Consider the following 19,343-nt stretch of genomic DNA (forward strand, 5'->3'; position numbering starts at 1 on the left):
CTGAATCTCTGCTTTCCTACTGTCTTCTTCTTCAAACACGCAAGGCTCCTTCCATGACAAGCTGTATGTAGGGTTTCACTGTTGTCAATGGCTACCTCCCATCCTCTCAGTGAAAATGTTCCTATGCTCTGTCACAGCATGGCTAATCATCTGTCGGTTCTCGGTCAGGCCGGAATAGAATCCAATGATTCTTTTGCGTCTGTCACTAACGCCCCGCCTGCTAGGAGTTTGAAGCACGTCACAGTCATCCAATCATCGAATCCTACTCAGAATACCACAGACAAGGTTTAGACCTTCCGGATTCTCTTGAATGCCGCCATCAGTTCTAGCTTATACCACGAAGATTCCGGTTAAAGAATCCAAGAGATAACTACTTAATCTAAGGTAGAACGGAGGTGGTTGTCAGGCACATGTTCATAGTTGAGAATGATGATGATTGTCACGGATCATCACATTCATCCGGGTTAAGAACAAGTATTATCTTAGAATGGAAGCAAGCATGATTGAATGAGAAACAGTAGTAATTGCATTAATCCATCAAGACACAGCAGAGCTCCTCACCCCCAACCATGGGGTTTAGAGACTCATGCTGTGGAAGATACACAAAGAAAACGTGTAAAGTGTCATGAGGTACAGATACAATGTCAAAAGATCCTATTAATAGTAAACTCGTAGCCTAGGGTGTACAAAGATGAGTAAATGACTTAAAAATCCACTTCCGGGCCCGCTTGGTGTGTGCTTGGGCTGAGCAATGAAGCAATTTCGTGTAGAGACCTTTTCTGGAGTTAAACGCCAACTTTCATGCCAGTTTGGGCGTTTAACTCCAAGTTTTATGCCAGTTCCAGCGTTAAACACTGGAATTTCTGAGGCTGATTTGCCACGCCGGTTTGGGCCATCAAATCTTGGGCAAAGTATAGACTATCATATATTGCTGGAAAGCCCAGGATGTCTACTTTCCAACGCCGTTGAGAGCGCGCCAATTGGGCTTCTGTAGCTCCAAAAAATCCACTTCGAGTGCAGGGAGGTCAGAATGCAATAGCATCTGCAGTCCTTTTTAGTCTCTGAATCAGATTTCTGCTCAGAACCCTCAATTTCAGCCAGAAAATACCTGAAATCATAGAAAAACACACAAACTCATAGTAAAGTCCAGAAAAGTGAATTTTAACTAAAAACTAATAAAAATATACTAAAAACTAACTAGATCATACTAAAAACATACTAAAAACAATGCCAAAAAGCGTATAAATTATCCGCTCATCACAACACCAAACTTAAATTGTTGCTTGTCCCCAAGCAACTGAAAATCAAAATAGGATAAAAAGAAGAGAATATACTATAGACTCCAAAATATCAAGGAAACATAGCTCCAATTAGATGAGCGGGACTAGTAGCTTTTTGCCTCCGAACAGTTTTGGCATCTCACTCTATCCCTTGAAGTTCAGAATGATTGGCATCTATAAGAACTCAGAACTCAGATAGTGTCATTGATTCTCCTAGTTAAGTATAATGATTCTTGAACATAGCCAGTGTATGTGTCTTGGCTGTGGCCCAAAGCACTCTGTTTTCCAGTATTACCACCGGATACATACATGCCACAGACACATAATTGGGTGAACCTTTTCAGATTGTGACTCAGCTTTGCTAGAGTCCCCAATTAGAGGTGTCCAGGGTTCTTAAGCACACTCTTTTTGCCTTGGATCACAACTTTATTTCTTTTCTTTTCTCTCTTTTTTTTTCGTTTTTTTTTTATCACACTGCTTTTTCTTGCTTCAAGAATCAATTTGATGATTTTTCAGATCCTCAATAACAGTTCTCCTTTTCCATCATTCTTTCAAGAGCCAACAATTTTAACATTCTTAAAACAACAAATTCAAAAGACATATGCACTGTTCAAGCATTCATTCAGAAAACAAAAAGTATTGTCACCACATCAAACTAATTCAACTAGTTTCAAAGATGAATTTAAAATCCTGTACTTCTTGTTCTTTTGTGATTAAAGCATTTTTCATTTAAGAGAGGTGATGGATTCATAGGACATTCATAGCTTTAAGGCATAGATACTAAGATACTAATGATCATGTAATAAGACACAAACATAGATAAACATAAGCATAAAAATTCGAAAAATAGAAAATAAAGAACAAGGAGATTAAAGAACGGGTCCACCTTAGTGATGGCGGCTTGTTCTTCCTCAATGTCTCTTCCTTGCCTTTGTTGCTCCTCTCTCATGATTCTATGATCTTCTTTAATTTCATGGAGGAGGATGGAATGTTCTTGGTGCTTCACCCTTAGTTGTCCCATGTTGGAACTCAATTCTCCTAGGGAGGTATTGATCTGCTCCCAATAGTTTTGTGGAGGAAAGTGCATCCCTTGAGATGAATCTCTCCATCTCCCATGGCTCGGAGGTGGAAGCTTTTGCCTTCCCTTTCCTCTTTTTAGAGGTTTCTCCGGCCTTAGGTGCCATAAATGGTTATGGAAAACCAAAAAGCAACGCTTTTACCACACCAAACTTAGAAGGTTTGCTCGTCCTCGAGCAAAAGAAAAAAGAAGAAAGAGAGTGGTGGGGTAGGTGGGGATCCTGTGGGGTCCACAGATCCTGAGGTGTCAAGGAAAAGTCATCCCTACACCAAGTGGCGAGCAACAATGCTCCTTATGCCAATTCTGGCGTTAAACGCCGGGCTGGTGCCCATTTCTGGCGTTTAACGCCAGCTTGGTGCCCATTCCTGGCATTTAACGCCAGTCTGGTGCCCCTTTCTGGCGTTAAACGCCCAGAATGGTGCCAGACTGGGCGTTAAACGCCCATCTGCTAGCCTCACTGGCGTTTAAACGCCAGCAAGTTCTCCTCCAGGGTGTGCTGTTTTTCTTTCTATTTTTCTTTCTGTTTTTGCTTTTTCAATTGATTTTGTGACTTCTCATGATCATCAACCTATAGAAAACATAAAATAACAAAGGAAATTAGATAAAACATAACATTGGGTTGCCTCCCAACAAGCGCTTCTTTAATGTCAGTAGCTTGACAGTGGGCCCCCATGGAGCCTCACGGAGGCTTAGAGCAATGTTGGAACCTCCCAACACCAAACTTAGAGTTTGGTTGTGACTTCCCAACACCAAACTTAGAGTTTGACTGTGGGGGCTCTGTTTGACTCTGTTTTGAGAGAAGCTCTTCATGCTTCCTCTCCATGGTTACAAAAGGAGAACCTTGAGTCTTATAGTTTGCACTGTCTGCAAGCCACGGAGCTTCCTGAATAGCAAATAATTGCTCATCCGGAAAGGTTTCAGAGATCTCAGTAGGAGGGAGGGATGCTCCTGCTACTGGTTCTATCCGGGACAGGTGATCAGCTACTTGATTTTCTGTCCCTTTTCTGTCTCTTATTTCTATATCAAACTCTTGCAGAAGCAACACCCATCTTATGAGCCTGGGTTTTGAATCCTGCTTTGTGAGTAGATATTTAAGAGCAGCATGGTCAGTGTACACAATCACTTTTGATCCTACTAAATAAGATCTGAACTTGTCAATGGCATAAACCACTGCAAGTAACTCTTTTTCTGTGGTTGTGTAGTTCTTCTGTGCATCATTTAGAATACGGCTGCCATAATGAATGACGTGCAGAAGCTTACCATGCCTTTGTCCCAATACTGCACCAATGGCATGGTCACTGGCATCACACATTAGTTCAAATGGTAATGTCCAGTCTGGTGCAGAGATGACTGGTGCTGTGACCAGCTTAGCTTTCAGAGTCTCAAACGCCTGCAGACACTCCTTATCGAAGATAAATGGCGTGTCAGCAGCTAGCAGATTACTCAGAGGTTTTGCAATTTTTGAAAAATCCTTTATAAACCTTCTGTAGAATCCTGCATGCCCCAGAAAGCTTCTGATTGCCTTAACATTGGTAGGTGGTGGTAATTTTTCAATTACTTCAACTTTAGCTTGATCCACCTCTATTCCCTTGTTTGAAATTTTATGCCCAAGGACAACTCCTTCAGTCACCATAAAGTGACATTTTTCCCAGTTTAAAACTAGGTTGGTCTCTTGGCATCTTTTCAGAACAAGTGCTAGATGGTTAATGCAGGAGCTGAATGAGTCTCCAAATACTGAAAAGTCATCCATGAAGACTTCTAGAAATTTCTCTACCATATCTGAGAAGATAGAGAGCATGCACCTCTGAAAGGTTGCAGGTGCATTGCACAGACCAAAAGGCATCCTTCTGTAGGCAAATACTCCAGAAGGACATGTAAATGCTGTTTTCTCTTGGTCCTGAGGATCTACTGCAATTTGGTTGTAACCTGAATAGCCATCCAAAAAGCAGTAATATTCATGACCTGCCAGTCTCTCTAGCATCTGGTCTATGAATGGTAAAGGAAAATGATCCTTCCTGGTTGCTGTATTGAGCCTTCTGTAGTCAATACACATACGCCACCCTGTAACTGTTCTTGTAGGAACCAGTTCATTCTTTTTATTATGAACCACTGTTATGCCTCCCTTCTTGGGGACAACATGGACAGGGCTCACCCAGGGGCTGTCAGAAATAGGATAAATAATCCCAGCCTCTAGTAACTTAGTGACCTCTTTCTACACCACCTCCCTCATGGTTGGATTTAGCCGCCTTTGTGGTTGAACCACTGGCTTAGCATCATCCTCCAATAGGATCTTGTGCATGCATCTTGCTGGGCTAATGCCCTTAAGATCACTTATGGACCACCCAAGAGCTGTCTTGTGTGTCCTTAACACTTGAATTAGTGCTTCCTCTTCCTGTGGATTTAAAGCAGAGCTTTTGATCATTGGAAAAGTGTCACCTTCTCCCAAAAATGCATATTTCAGGGATGGTGGTAGTGGCTTGAGCTCTGGTTTAGGAGGTTTATCTTCTTCTTGAGGAATTTTCAGAATTTCTTTTATTTCCTTTAGTTCCTCTAGATCAGGCTGAACATCTTTAAAGATGTCATCTAGCTCTGATTCAAGACTTTCAGTCATATTGACCTCCTCCACCAAAGAGTCAATAATATCAGTGCTCATGTAGTCATTTGATGTGTCTGGATGCTGCATAGCTTTGGCAACATTCAACTTGAACTCATCCTCATTGACTCTCAGTGTTAATTCCCCTTTTTGGACATCAATGAAGGTCCGTCCAGTTGCTAGGAAAGGTCTTCCTAGAATGAGAGTTGCACTCTTGTGCTCCTCCATTTCCGGCACTACAAAGTCAGTGGGAAAGGCAAATGGCCCAACCTTGACAATCATGTCCTCAATTACGCCTGATGGGTATTTAACGGAGCCATCAGCAAGTTGGAGACATATCCTGGTTGGTTTGACTTCTTCAGTCAAGCCAAGCTTTCTGATAGTGGATGCAGGTATTAGGTTGATACTTGCCCCAAGATCACATAGAGCTTTCTTGGTACAAGTACCCTCTAATGTGCATGGTATCATAAAGCTTCCAGGATCTTTAAGCTTCTCTGGTAAGCTCTTTAATATGACTGCACTGCATTCTTCAGTGAGAAAAACATTTTCAGTTTCTCTCCAATCCTTCTTATGACTTAAGATCTCTTTCATGAACTTAGCATAAGAAGGTATTTGCTCAAGTGCCTCTGCAAACGGAATCTTTATTTCAAGAGTCCTTAGATAGTCTGCAAAGCGGGCAAATTGCTTATCCTGTTCCGCTTGGCGGAGTTTTTGAGGATAAGGCATCTTGGCTTTATATTCTTCAACCTTAGATGCTGCAGGTTTATTCCTTACAGAAGTGGTTGAAGAAGCCTTGTTAGAGGGATTACTGTCAGCACTTTCAGGTGTCTGATCATCCCTTGGCATATGAACGCCAGGATTGGGTGGAAAATGGGCGTTTAACGCCAACTTTTCCCCCTTTTCTGGCGTTTGAACGCCAGAACTGGGCAAGGAATGGGCGTTCAACGCCAGCTTTCCTTCCCTTTCTGGCGTTCGAACGCCAATAACATTCCTCTCTGGGCTCTTACTGTCCTCAGAGGGATTTTGCACAGTGGTTTGGTTGTCCTCTGTCAATTGTTCCCTGTTTGGCTTTTTGCTCTTCTGAGCAGTGTTATTCAGTGTCTTCCCACTCCTCAGTTGAACTGCTTGACATTCCTCTGTTATCTGTTTGGATATTTGTTGTTTTGCTTGCTTCAACTGCAGTTCTATGCTCTTGTTAGCAACTTTAGTTTCATGGAGCATCTCTTTAAAGTCTGCTAACTGTTCTGTCATCAGGAGCAATTGTTGATTAAGCTCAATTATTTGTTCTTGAGGACTAGGGTCAGTGACTACTGCCATGACTTCCTCTCTTGGAGAGAACTCATTGCTAGAGTACAAATATTGGTTTCTAGCAACAGTGTCTATGAGTTCTTGAGCTTCTTCAATTGTCTTCCTCATGTGTATAGATCCACCAGCTGAGTGGTCTAAAGACATCTGAGCTTTTTCTGTAAGCCCATAGTAGATGTCTAATTGTACCCACTCTGAAAACATTTCAGAGGGGCATTTTCTTAGCATACCTCTATACCTCTCCTAGGCATTGTAAAGGGATTCATTATCCTCTTGTTTAAAGCCTTGGATGTCCAGCCTTAGCTGTGTCATCCTCTTTGGAGGGTAAAAGTGATTCAGGAATTTGTCTGATAACTGTTTCCATGTCTTTATGCTTGCTGTAGGTTGGTTATTTAACCACCTTTTAGCTTGATCTTTTACAGCAAATGGAAACAGTAATAGTCTGTAGACATCCTGATCCACCTCTTTATCATGTACTGTGTCAGCAATTTGTAAGAACTGTGCCAGAAACTCAGTAGGCTCTTCCTGTGGAAGACCGGAATACTGGCAATTTTGCTGCACTATGATAATGAGTTGAGGATTTAGCTCAAAGCTGCTTGCTTTGATGGGAGGTGTACAGATGCTACTCCCATACGCAGCTGTAATGGGGTTAGCATATGACCCCAGAGTCCTTCTGGACTGATCAATCCCACTTAGGTCCATAATGGATAAAGGGAAATGATATGGATTGCAAATAGATAACTTTTGTTTGTTTTTTTTTTTTTGAATTAAACGAAAAAAATAAAATAAAATAAAAGGAAATTAAGATAAAAATTCGAAAATCAAAAAGAAAATAAGATCAAAGCAAATTGAGAACTGAATCAATTAGTTAATTAAAAAGATTTTGAAAAGAGCAATTAAAAAGATATGATTGAAAAAATTTTATGAAAAAGATTTGATTTTTGAAAAGAGGAAAGAGAAAAACAACAAAATGACACCAAACTTAAAACTTTTAGAAAATCAAACACTAATTTTCAAAAATTTTTAAGGGAAAAACACAAAGAGGACACCAAACTTAGAATTTTTATAGATCAAAAAGAGACTAAGGACATGCAAAATCGAAAAACTAAAAGAAAAGTGAAAGCATACAATTGACACCAAACTTAAAATATGAAACTAGACTCAACTAAAAGACTCTAAACCAACAAAAACAAAACAGTCCTAATCTAAGCAACAAGATAAGCCGTCAGTTGTCCAAACTCGAACAATCCCCGGCAACGGCGCCAAAAACTTGGTGCACGAAATTGTAATCACACTTTTGCAACTCCGCACAACTAACCAGCAAGTGCACTGGGTCGTCCAAGTAATACCTTACGTGAGTAAGGGTCGATCCCACGGAGATTGTCGGCTTGAAGCAAGCTATGGTTATCTTGTAAATCTTAGTCAGGATATCAGAAATTATCAGGATTGATTGTAAAAAGCAAAAGAACATAAAACAGGTACTTGAATTGCAGTGATGGAGAATAGGTTGAGGTTTTGGAGATGCTCCATCTTCTGAATCTCTGCTTTCCTACTGTCTTCTTCTTCAAACACGCAAGGCTCCTTCCATGGCAAGCTGTATGTAGGGTTTCACCGTTGTCAATGGCTACCTCCCATCCTCTCAGTGAAAATGTTCCTATGCTCTGTCACAGCATGGCTAATCATCTGTCGATTCTCGGTCAGGCCGGAATAGAATCCAATGATTCTTTTGCGTCTGTCACTAACGCCCCGCCTGCTAGGAGTTTGAAGCACGTCACAGTCATCCAATCATCGAATCCTACTCAGAATACCACAGACAAGGTTTAGACCTTCCAGATTCTCTTGAATGCCGCCATCAGTTCTAGCTTATACCACGAAGATTCCGGTTAAAGAATCCAAGAGATAACTACTTAATCTAAGGTAGAACGGAGGTGGTTGTCAGGCACACGTTCATAGTTGAGAATGATGATGATTGTCACGGATCATCACATTCATTCGGGTTAAGAACAAGTATTATCTTAGAATGGAAGCAAGCATGATTGAATGAGAAACAGTAGTAATTGCATTAATCCATCAAGACACAGTAGAGCTCCTCACCCCCAACCATGGGATTTAGAGACTCATGCTGTGGAAGATACACAAAGAAAACGTGTAAAGTGTCATGAGGTACAGATACAATGTCAAAAGATCCTATTAATAGTAAACTCGTAGCCTAGGGTGTACAGAGATGAGTAAATGACTTAAAAATCCACTTCCGGGCCCGCTTGGTGTGTGCTTGGGCTGAGCAATGAAGCATTTTCGTGTAGAGACCTTTTCTGGAGTTAAATGCCAACTTTCATGCCAGTTTGGGCGTTTAACTCCAAGTTTTATGCCAGTTCCAGCGTTAAACGCTGGAATTTCTGAGGCTGATTTGCCACGCCGGTTTGGGCCATCAAATCTTGGGCAAAGGATGGACTATCATATATTGCTGGAAAACCCAGGATGTCTACTTTCCAACGCCGTTAAGAGCGCGCCAATTGGGCTTCTGTAGCTCCAGAAAATCCACTTCGAGTGCAGGGAGGTCAGAATCCAACAGCATCTGCAGTCCTTTTCAGTCTCTGAATCAGATTTCTGCTCAGAACCCTCAATTTCAGCCAGAAAATACCTGAAATCACAGAAAAACACACAAACTCATAGTAAAGTCCAGAAAAGTGAATTTTAACTAAAAACTAATAAAAATATACTAAAAACTAACTAGATCATACTAAAAACATACTAAAAATAATGCCAAAAAGCGTATAAATTATCCGCTCATCATGGATCTACGCTTCTTTATGCTTCTTGGTGGGAGTTGAACTCCCCAAAGTGGGTGATTGGGCATTCAACGCTGGCTTGAGTTCCTTTGGTGCGTTAAACGCCATAAAGGGGAATAGTTCTTTGGCGTTCAATGCCCAATATGAGCAGGCCTCTTTGAAAATAAGTATAAACCATTATAAATTGCTAGAAAGATCTAGAAGTTAGTTTTACAACACCGTTGAGAGCGCGTCAATTGGACCTCTGTAGCTCCAGAAATGCTCGTTTGAGTGCGTAGAGGTCAAAATCTGACAGCATCTGCTATGCTTTCCTTGTCTTTGAATTGGACTCTGCCAAAACTCCTCAATTTTAGCCAGAAATGACCTAAAATCTTCAAAAAATACAACAAGTCAAAGTAGAATCCAAAAATGTGAATTTTACACTAAAATCTATGAAAATATAATGAAACTTATATAAAACATAACTGAAACATTATGAAAATGATGCCAAAAAGAGTATAAAATATCCACTCATCAATAACACCTTACCATACAGTGCTTTACGCTTAAGCTGTAAAACAAAGGTGGTGTAGTATTACAACCTCTAAAATAAAATTTATACATAATAATAGTTGAAAGAATTTAATAATCGAGGAGTCTTGAAAGAAAGTTTAAACAAAATCGTAAAAAGAAAAGTGCAATGCTCACGTAACAGAAACTTGCGTACGAAGAAAAGTAAAGGCACATATATATAATAAGAGCTGAATGTCAAGAGACATAGAATATCAAGCTCCAGGCTTAACTTGCAAAGCCAAGGCTGGCCGGAGAAAACGACATACATATATATACATATACATCCCAAAAGCACTCAAAATACATGACATAAACTCCTATATCTCCATGAAACCTCTAGGAGGAACAAAAGTAAAGCATATCTAAAGGAGAAGTCTATACACATATCTATGTGCATTGCAAAATACAAGAGACAATGTCCTATCTTCGCTTTCCAAAGAAAACTCCAAACACCTAGTGAGGTGCCTCTCGACCTGCATTTGAAAATGACAACATATGTATGGAATGAGAACCGGGGGTTCTCAACATGGTAATGGTGCTCACATAAATAATATATAAGGCCCCGGGAAAGCCATAGGCAATCCTAGAACTCTGACACTCAAATTAAAATCTTAGAGTTATACTTTAAACTAAAAACTAGGTGAACTATCTATGGTACCTAGGTTCTAGTCTGATTTTAACTTATTCCCCATAATTCTCACTCTCATCCAACTCTACAAAACTCCAGTAGAACTACCTTCGTCACTCGTCCTCCAAATGAGGAATCTCTTAGTTGCAAAGACATACAAGACAAGTAAAGAAAACAAAGATAGGATGCAATTACAACAAGAAAATCAGATAGTAGCTAGTCATAGATAAGCAATAAGGCAAGCCAAAACAAATGCATACACAACCAAGTCATACAAGTTCACATGATGCATGTCTATCCTATGGCTAATGAGCTCATTTGTCAGTTATACAGCCAACCCAACATGTCCAGTAGCTAACCTGGGCATTATCTCTCTGTTGTGCACAAATATCTCAACACATCAGTTGACAGTTAGAGGAAAAGTGCCCTGTCACCATTAGAGGGAATATGTGCCCTGTCACACTTACAACCAGAGAGAAAACACAGACATACTCATTATCAATCATCCTCAATCATGCCTCATTTAAAATATTCATTCATTTTCAATTAATTATCATCAAGTTAACCTTCGTTCATCATAATCTCAATATTCTGTATTTCCTCAATCAACCAACATTAGTTTTCTCATCATTTATACCATGTTTAACTTCTTTTAAAGTCCTCGATCCAAGTTCTTCCACTTCACAACCTTTCACTAGAAGTCCCCTCTCCATTTTATGTTTAAAAACTAGGTATTAGGTCTGGGAAGGTAGTTATAAAGGTTTGGAAAGTTAAAGGATTAGTTAAAAATTCAAAAATCTCATTTTTGGTTAAAACAGGGGGCTCGCATACGCGAGATTTCAAAACAAGGGGACTCTGGCGTTGCGTATACTGCTCGCATACGCGAGCGTCCAACTTTAATTTTCATAACTTTAAACCATTTTAAAGCTCTAGAAATTATCTTTAATTTGAAATAAATTTCATTCAAATCCAAAATCCGAGGCTCAAATTATGATTCGCTGAAGTTGGTTAAATATCACTTTTTACCAAAAACTCAAAACCTCTTATTTTATCAATTTCTCAACTCAATACCAATATTCCAAGCTTTAAAACGACACCAAAACAAACCAAACTATATCACAACACTTCTCATTTACTCCGTAATACACCAATGCATAATTTCATCAAGTTCGACCCAATAATCTGTATCCAGGACAACTTCATACATAACCATGAATATATCATTATCAATCATCAAAATTATCATTTCACCAACATCAACCACACTCATATCAATAATCATTACTCTAACCATGTGGTGCACGAAATTGTGATCATCAATGGCGCCATCAACATGGTACGCACAATTGTAATCTCAACTCTTTATCACAACTTCGCACAACTAACCAGCAAGTGCACTGGGTCGTCCAAGTAATAAACCTTACGCGAGTAAGGGTCGATCACACGGAGATTGTTGGTATGAAGCAAGCTATGGTCATCTTGTAAATCTCAGTCAGGAAGAGTCAAATGGTTATGGATGATTTATGAATAAAGCATAAAGATAAAGATAGAGATACTTATGTAATTCATTGGTAAGAATTTCAGACAAGCGTATAGAGATGCTTTGTCCCTTCCGTCTCTCTGCTTTTCTACTGTCTTCATCCAATCCTTCTTACTCCTTTCCATGGCAAGCTGTATGTAGGGTTTCACTGTTGTCAGTGGCTACCTCCCATCCTCTCAGTGAAAATGTTCTACGCACCCTGTCACGGCACGGCTAATCATTTGTCGGTTCTCAATCAGGTTGGAATAGAATCCAGTGATTCTTTTGCGTCTGTCACTAACGCCCAGCCTTCAGGCGTTTGAAGCTCGTCACAGTCATTCAATCATTGAATTCTACTCAAAATACCACAAACAAGGTTTAGACCTTCCGGATTCTCTTGAATGCCGCCATCAATTCTTGCTGATACCACGAAGATTCCGATTAAGGGATCCAAGAGATATCCACTCAATCTAAGGTAGAACAGAGGTGGTTGTCAGGCACACATTCATAGGTGAGAATGATGATGAGTGTCACGGATCATCACATTCATCAAGTTGAAGAACAAGTGATATCTTAGAACAAGAACAAGCTAAATTGAATAGAAGAACAATAGTAATTGCATTAATACTCGAGGTACAGCAGAGCTCCACACCTTAATCTATGGTGTGTAGAAACTCCACTGTTGAAAATACATAAGAACAAGGTCTAGGCATGGCCGTGAGGCCAGCCCCCATGATCTAAGATAGCATAAGACTAAAGATAGCTACCCCGATGAGAATACAATAGCAAAAGGTCCTATTTGTAGAGAACTAGTAGCCTAGGGTTTACAAGGATGAGTAAATGACATAAAAATCCACTTCCGGGCCCACTTGGTGTGTTCTTGGGCTGAGAATTGAAGCATTTTTGTGTAGAGACTTTTCTTGGAGTTAAACGCCAGCTTTTGTGCCAGTTTGGGCGTTTAACTCCCATTCTTGTGCCAGTTCCGGCGTTTAACGCCGGGCAGTTTTGAGCTGATTTGGAACGCCGGTTTGGGCTATCAAATCTCGAGCAAAGTATGGACTATTATATATTTCTGGAAAGCCCAGGATGTCTACTTTCCAACGCATTTAAGAGCGCGCCAATTGGACTTCTGTAGCTCCAGAAAATCCACTTCGAGTGTAGGGAGGTCAGAATCCAACAGCATCTGCAGTCCTTTTCAGCCTCTAAATCAGATTTTTGCTCAGGTCCCTCAATTTCAGCCAGAAAATACCTGAAATCACAGAAAAACACACAAACTCATAGTAAAGTCCAGAAAAGTGAATTTTTAACTAAAAACTAATAAAAATATACTAAAAACTAACTAAAATATACTAAAAACATACTAAAAATAATGCCAAAAAGCGTATAAATTATCCGCTCATTACAACACGAAATTTAAATTGTTGCTTGTCCCCAAGCAACTGAAAATCAAATAAGATAAAAAGAAGAGAATATGCAATGAACTCCAGAAACATCTATGAAGATTAGTATTAATTAGATGAGCGGGGCTTTAGCTTTTTGCCTCTGAATAGTTTTGGCATCTCACTCTATCCTTTGAAATTCAGAATGATTGGCTTCTATAGGAACTCAGAATCCAGATAGTGTTATTGATTCTCCTAGTTAAGTATGATGATTCTTGAACACAGCTACTTTATGAGTCTTGGCCGTGGCCCAAAGCACTCTGTCTTCCAGTATTACCACCGGATACATACATGCCACAGACAAATAACTGGGTAAACCTTTTCAGATTGTGACTCAGCTTTGCTAGAGTCCCCAATTAGAGGTGTCCAGGGTTCTTAAGCACACTCTTTTTGCTTTGGATCACAACTTTATTTCTTTCTCTTTTTTTTTCGAAATTATTTTTTTTTGTATTCACTGCTTTTTCTTGCTTCAAGAATCATTTTTATGATTTTTTCAGATCCTCAGTAACATGTCTCCTTTTTCATCATTCTTTCAAGAGCCAACATTCATGAACAACAAATTCAAAAGACATATGCACTGTTCAAGCATGAATTCATAAACCAAAATATTGCCACCACATCAAAATAATTAATCTGTTATAAAATTTAAAATTCATGCAATTCTTCTCTTTTTCTATTAAGAATATTTTTCATTCAAGAAAGGTGATGGATTCATAGGACATTCATAACTTTAAGGCATAGACACTAAGACACTAATGATCATAAGACATAGACATAGATAACATAAGCATGGAAATTTGAAAAACAGGAAATAAAGAACAAGGAAATTAAAGAACGGGTCCACCTTAGTGATGGCGGCTTGTTCTTCCTTTTGAAGATCTTATGGAGTGCTTGAGCTCTTCAATGTCTCTTCCTTGCCTTTGTTGCTCCTCTCTCATGATTCTTTGACCTTCTCTAATTTCATGGAGGAGGATGGAATGTTCTTGGTGCTCCACCCTTAGTTGTCCCATGTTGGAACTCAATTCTCCTAGGGAGGTATTGATTTGCTCCCAATAGTTTTGTGGAGGAAAGTGCATCCCTTGAGGCATCTCAGGGATTTCATGATGAGAGGGGTCTCTTGTTTGCTCCATCCTTTTCTTAGTGATGGGCTTGTCCTCATCAATGAGGGTGTCTCCCTCTATGTCAACTCCAACTGAATAACAGAGGTGACAAATGAGATGAGGAAAGGCTAACCTTGCCAAGGTAGAGGACTTGTCCGCTACCTTATAAAGTTCTTGGGATATAACCTCATGAACTTTTACTTCCTCTCCAATCATGATGCTATGAATCATGATAGCCCGGTCTATAGTAACTTCGAACCGGTTGCTAGTCGGAATGATTGAGCGTTGGATAAACTCCAACCATCCTCTAGCCACGGGCTTGAGGTCATGCCTTCTCAGTTGAACCGGCTTTCCTCTTGAATCTCTCTTCCATTGAGTGCCCTATTCACAAATGTCTATGAGGACTTGGTCCAACCTTTGATCAAAGTTGACCCTTCTAGTGTAAGGGTGTTCATCTCCTTGCATCATGGGCAAGTTGAATGCCAACCTTACATTTTCCGGACTAAAATCTAAGTATTTTCCCCGAACCATTGTAAGCCAATTCTTTGGGTCCGGGTTCACACTTTGATCATGGTTCTTGGTGATCCATGCATTAGCATAGAACTCTTGAACCATTAAGATTCTGACTTGTTGAATGGGGTTGGTAAGAACTTTCCAACCTCTTCTTCGGATCTCATGTCGGATCTCCGAATATTCACTCTTTTTGAGTTTAAAAGGGACCTCGGGGATCACCCTCTTCATGGCCACAACTTCATAGAAGTGGTCTTGATGCACCCTTGAGATGAATCTCTCCATCTCCCATGACTCGGAGGTGGAAGCTTTTGCCTTCCCTTTCCTCTTTCTAGAGGTTTCTCCGGCCTTGGATGCCATAAATGGTTATGGAAAAAAAATCAATGCTTTTACCACACCAAACTTAAAAGGTTTGCTCGTCCTCGAGCAAAAGAAGAAAGAAGAGAGTAGAAGAAGAAGAAATGAAGGAGATGGAGGAGGCTTTGTGGTTCGGCTAAGGGGAAGAAGTAGTGTTTAGGTTGTGTGAAAATGAAGGAGTGAAGATGGGTTTATATAGGAGTGGAGAGAGAGGTAAGGTTCGGCTATGTGAGGGTGGGTTTGGGAGGGAAAGTGTTTTGAATTTGAATGGTGAGGTAGGTGGGGTTTTATGAAGGATGGATGTGAGTGGTGAAGAGAAAAGATGGGATTTGATAGGTGAGGGGTTTTTGGGGAAGAGGTATTGAGGTGATTGGTGAATGGGTGAAGAAGAGAGAGAGTGGTGGGGTAGGTGGGGATCCTGTGGGGTCCATAGATCCTGAGGTGTCAAGGAAAATTCATCCCTGTACCAAGTGGCGAGCAAAAATGCTCTTTATGCCAATTCTGGCGTTAAACGCTGGGCTGGTGCCCATTTTTGGCGTTTAACGCCAGATCCTTACCCTTTCCTGGCATTTAACGCCAGTCTGGTGCCCCTTTCTGGCGTTAAACGCCCAGAATGGTGCCAGACTGGGCGTTAAACGCCCATTTGCTGCCCTTACTGGCGTTTAAACGCCAACAAGTTCTTCCTCCAGGGTGTGCTATTTTTCTTTCTGATTTTCATCCTGTTTTTGCTTTTTAAATTGATTTTGTGACTTCCCATGATCATCAACCTAGAGAAAACATAAAATAACAAAGGAAAAATAGATAAATATAACATTGGGTTGCCTCCCAACAAGCGCTTCTTTAATGTCAGTAGCTTGACAGTGGGCTCTTATGGAGCCTTACAGATGCTCAGAGCAATGTTGGAACCTCCCAACACCAAACTTAGAGTTTGAATGTGGGGGTTCAACACCAAACTTAGAAGTTGGTTGTGGCCTCCCAACACCAAACTTAGAGTTTAACTGTGGGGGCTCTGTTTGGCTCTGTTTTGAGAGAAGCTCTTCATGCTTCCTCTCCATGGTTACAGAGGGATATCCTTGAGCCTTAAACATAAGGAATTCTTCATTCACTTGAATGATCAATTCTCCTCTGTCAACATCAATCACAGCCTTTGCTGTGGCTAGGAAGGGTCTGCCAAGGATGATGGATTCATCCATGCACTTCCCAGTCTCTAGGACTATGAAATCAGCAAGGATGTAATGGTCTTCAACTTTTACCAGAACATCCTCTACAAGTCCATAAGCTTGTTTTCTTGAATTGTCTGCCATCTCTAGTGAGATTTTTGCAGCTTGCACCTCAAAGATCCCTAGCTTCTCCATTACAGAGAGAGGCATGAGGTTTATGCTTGACCCTAGGTCACACAGAGCCTTCTTGAAGGTCATGGTGCCTACTGTACAAGGTGTTGAGAACTTCCCAGGGTCCTGTCTCTTTTGAGGTAATCTCTGCCTAGTCAAGTTATCCAGCTCTTTGGTGAGCAAAGGGGGTTCATCCTCCCAAGTCTCATTATTAAATAACTTGTCATTTAGCTTCATGATTGCTCCAAGGTACTTGGCAACTTGCTCTTCAGTGACATCTTCATCCTCTTCAGAGGAAGAATACTCATCAGAGCTCATGAATGGCAGAAGTAAATTCAATGGAATCTTTATGGTCTTAGTGTGAGCCTCAGATTCCCATAGTTCCTCATTAGGGAACTCATTGGAGGCCAGTGAACGTCCATTGAGGCATTCCTCAGTGGTGCTCACTGCCTCTTCCTCCTCTCCAAATTCGGACATGTAGGTCATGTTAATGGCCTTGCACTCTCCTTTTGGATTCTCTTCTGTATTGCTTGGAAGAGTGCTAGGAGGGAGTTCAGTAATTTTCTTACTCAGCTGACCCACTTGTGCCTCCAAGTTTCTAATGGAGGACCTTGTTTCAGTCATGAAACTTTGAGTGGTTTTGATTAGATCAGAGACCATGGTTGCTAAGTCAGAGTGGCTCTGCTTAGAATTCTCTGTCTGTTGCTGAGAAGATGATGGAAAAGGCTTGCCATTGCTAAACCTGTTTCTTCCACCATTATTATTGTTGAAACCTTGTTGAGGTCTCTATTGATCCTTCCATGAGAGATTTGGATGATTTCTCCATGAAGGATTATAGGTGTTTCCATAGGGTTCTCCCATGTAGTTCACCTCTTCCATTGAAGGGTTCTCAGGATCATAAGCTTCTTCTTCAGATGAAGCGTCCTTAGTACTGCCTGGTACAGCTTGCATTCCAGACAAACTTTGAGAAATCATATTGACTTGCTAAGTCAATATTTTGTTCTGAGCCAATATGGCATTTAGAGTATCAATCTCAAGAACTCCTTTCTTCTGATTCGTCCCATTGTTCACAGGATTCCTTTCAGAAGTGTACATGAATTGGTTATTTGCAACAATTTCAATGAGTTCTTGAGCTTCTGCAGGCGTCTTCTTCAGATGAAGAGAGCCTCCAGCAGAACTATCCAATGACATCTTGGACAGTTCAGATAGACCATCATAGAAGATGCCTATGATGCTCCATTCAGAAAGCATGTCATAAGGACATTTTCTGATCAATTGTTTGTATCTTTCCCAAGCTTCATAGAGGGATTCTACTTCCTTTTGTCTGAAGGTTTGGACTTCCACTCTAAGCTTACTCAATTTTTGAGGTAGAAAGAACTTTGCCAAGTAGGCATTGACTAGCTTTTCCTAAGAGTTCAGGCTTTCTTTAGGTTGTGAGTCCAACCATATCCTAGCTCTGTCTCTTACAGCAAAAGGGAATAGCATAAGTCTGTAGACCTCAGGGTCAACCCCATTGGTTTTGACAGTGTCACAGATTTGCAAGAACTCAGCTAGAAACTGATGAGGATCTTCCAATGGAAGTCCATGAAACTTGCAATTCTGTTGCATTAGAAAAACTAATTGAGGCTTAAGCTCAAAGTTGTTTGCTCCAATGGCAGGGATAGAGATGCTTCTCCCATAGAAGTCGGGAGTAGGTGTAGTAAAGTCACCCAACACCTTCCTTGCATTGTTGGCATTGTTGTTGTTTTCGGCTGCCATGTCTTCTTCTTTGAGGATTTCTGTTAGGTCCTCTACAGAGAATTGTGCTTTAGCTTCTCTTAGCTTTCGCTTCAAGGTCCTTTCAGGTTCAGTGTCAACCTCAACAAGAATGCTTTTGTCTTTGCTCCTGCTCATATGAAAGAGAAGAAAACAAAAAAATATGGAATCCTCTATGTCACAATATAGAGATTCCTTGATGTGTCAGAGGAAACGAAAAATAGAAGGAAGAGGTAGAAAATTCGAACTTATCAAGGAAAGATGGAGTTCGAATTGTGCATTAAGGAAGAGTGTTAGTCCATAAATAGAAGGATGTGAGAAGAGGGGAAGAAATTTTTGAAAATAAATTAAAAAGATTTTAAAAACATTTTGAAAAAGATTAATTGATTTTCGAAAACTAAGAGTGGAAAAGAAATCAAGTGATTTTTGAAAAAGATTTTGAAATAAGAAATTAAAAAGATATGATTGAAAACTATTTTGAAAAAGATGTGATTAAAAAGATATGATTTAAAAGTTATGGTTTTTTTTAAAAAGATGTGATTGAGAAGATATGATTTGAAAAACACAATTTAAAAAGATTTGATTTTGAAAATTAATGACTTGGCTAACAAGAAAAGATATGATTCAAACATTAAACCTTTCTCAACAGAAAAGGCAACATACTTGAAATGTTGAATCAAATCATTAATTGTTAGCAAGTATTTTTGAAAATGGAAAGAAATTGATTTTGAAAAAGATTTGATTGAAAAGATTTGATTTGAAAAAGATTTGATTTTGAAAAATTTTGAAAACTTGAAAAAAATTGGCATTAAAAACAAAATCTTCCCTCTTGTGCCATCCTGGCGTTAAACGCCCAGAATGGTGCACATTCTGGCGTTTAACGCCCAGTTTTTTCTGTGTAATTCCTCTGCTGTATGTTCTGAATCTTCAATTCTCTGTATTATTGACTTGAAAAGACACAAATTAAAATTTTTTTGGATTTTTAATAATGAGGAATAATCAAAATGCAACTAAAATCAAATAGACAATGCATGCAAGACACCAAACTTAGAAGTTTGTATACTACTGACACTAACAAGTTGAGAATGCATATGAAAAACAACAAAA

The 19,343-nt window shown here is 39.9% G+C and overlaps 1 non-coding gene across 1 annotated transcript; it reads left to right on the forward strand.

The window, feature by feature from the left end:
• The first annotated feature begins 17,726 nt into the window (after positions 1 to 17,726).
• LOC112699947 (small nucleolar RNA R71) lies at positions 17,727 to 17,834 on the forward strand. The gene has a single exon (XR_003152878.1). It is a non-coding gene; the product is annotated as a small nucleolar RNA R71 (small nucleolar RNA).
• The last annotated feature ends 1,509 nt before the right edge of the window (positions 17,835 to 19,343 follow it).

The sequence above is a fragment of the Arachis hypogaea genome, chromosome 6, assembly GCF_003086295.3.
Source record: "Arachis hypogaea cultivar Tifrunner chromosome 6, arahy.Tifrunner.gnm2.J5K5, whole genome shotgun sequence".
Lineage (NCBI taxonomy): Eukaryota > Viridiplantae > Streptophyta > Magnoliopsida > Fabales > Fabaceae > Arachis > Arachis hypogaea.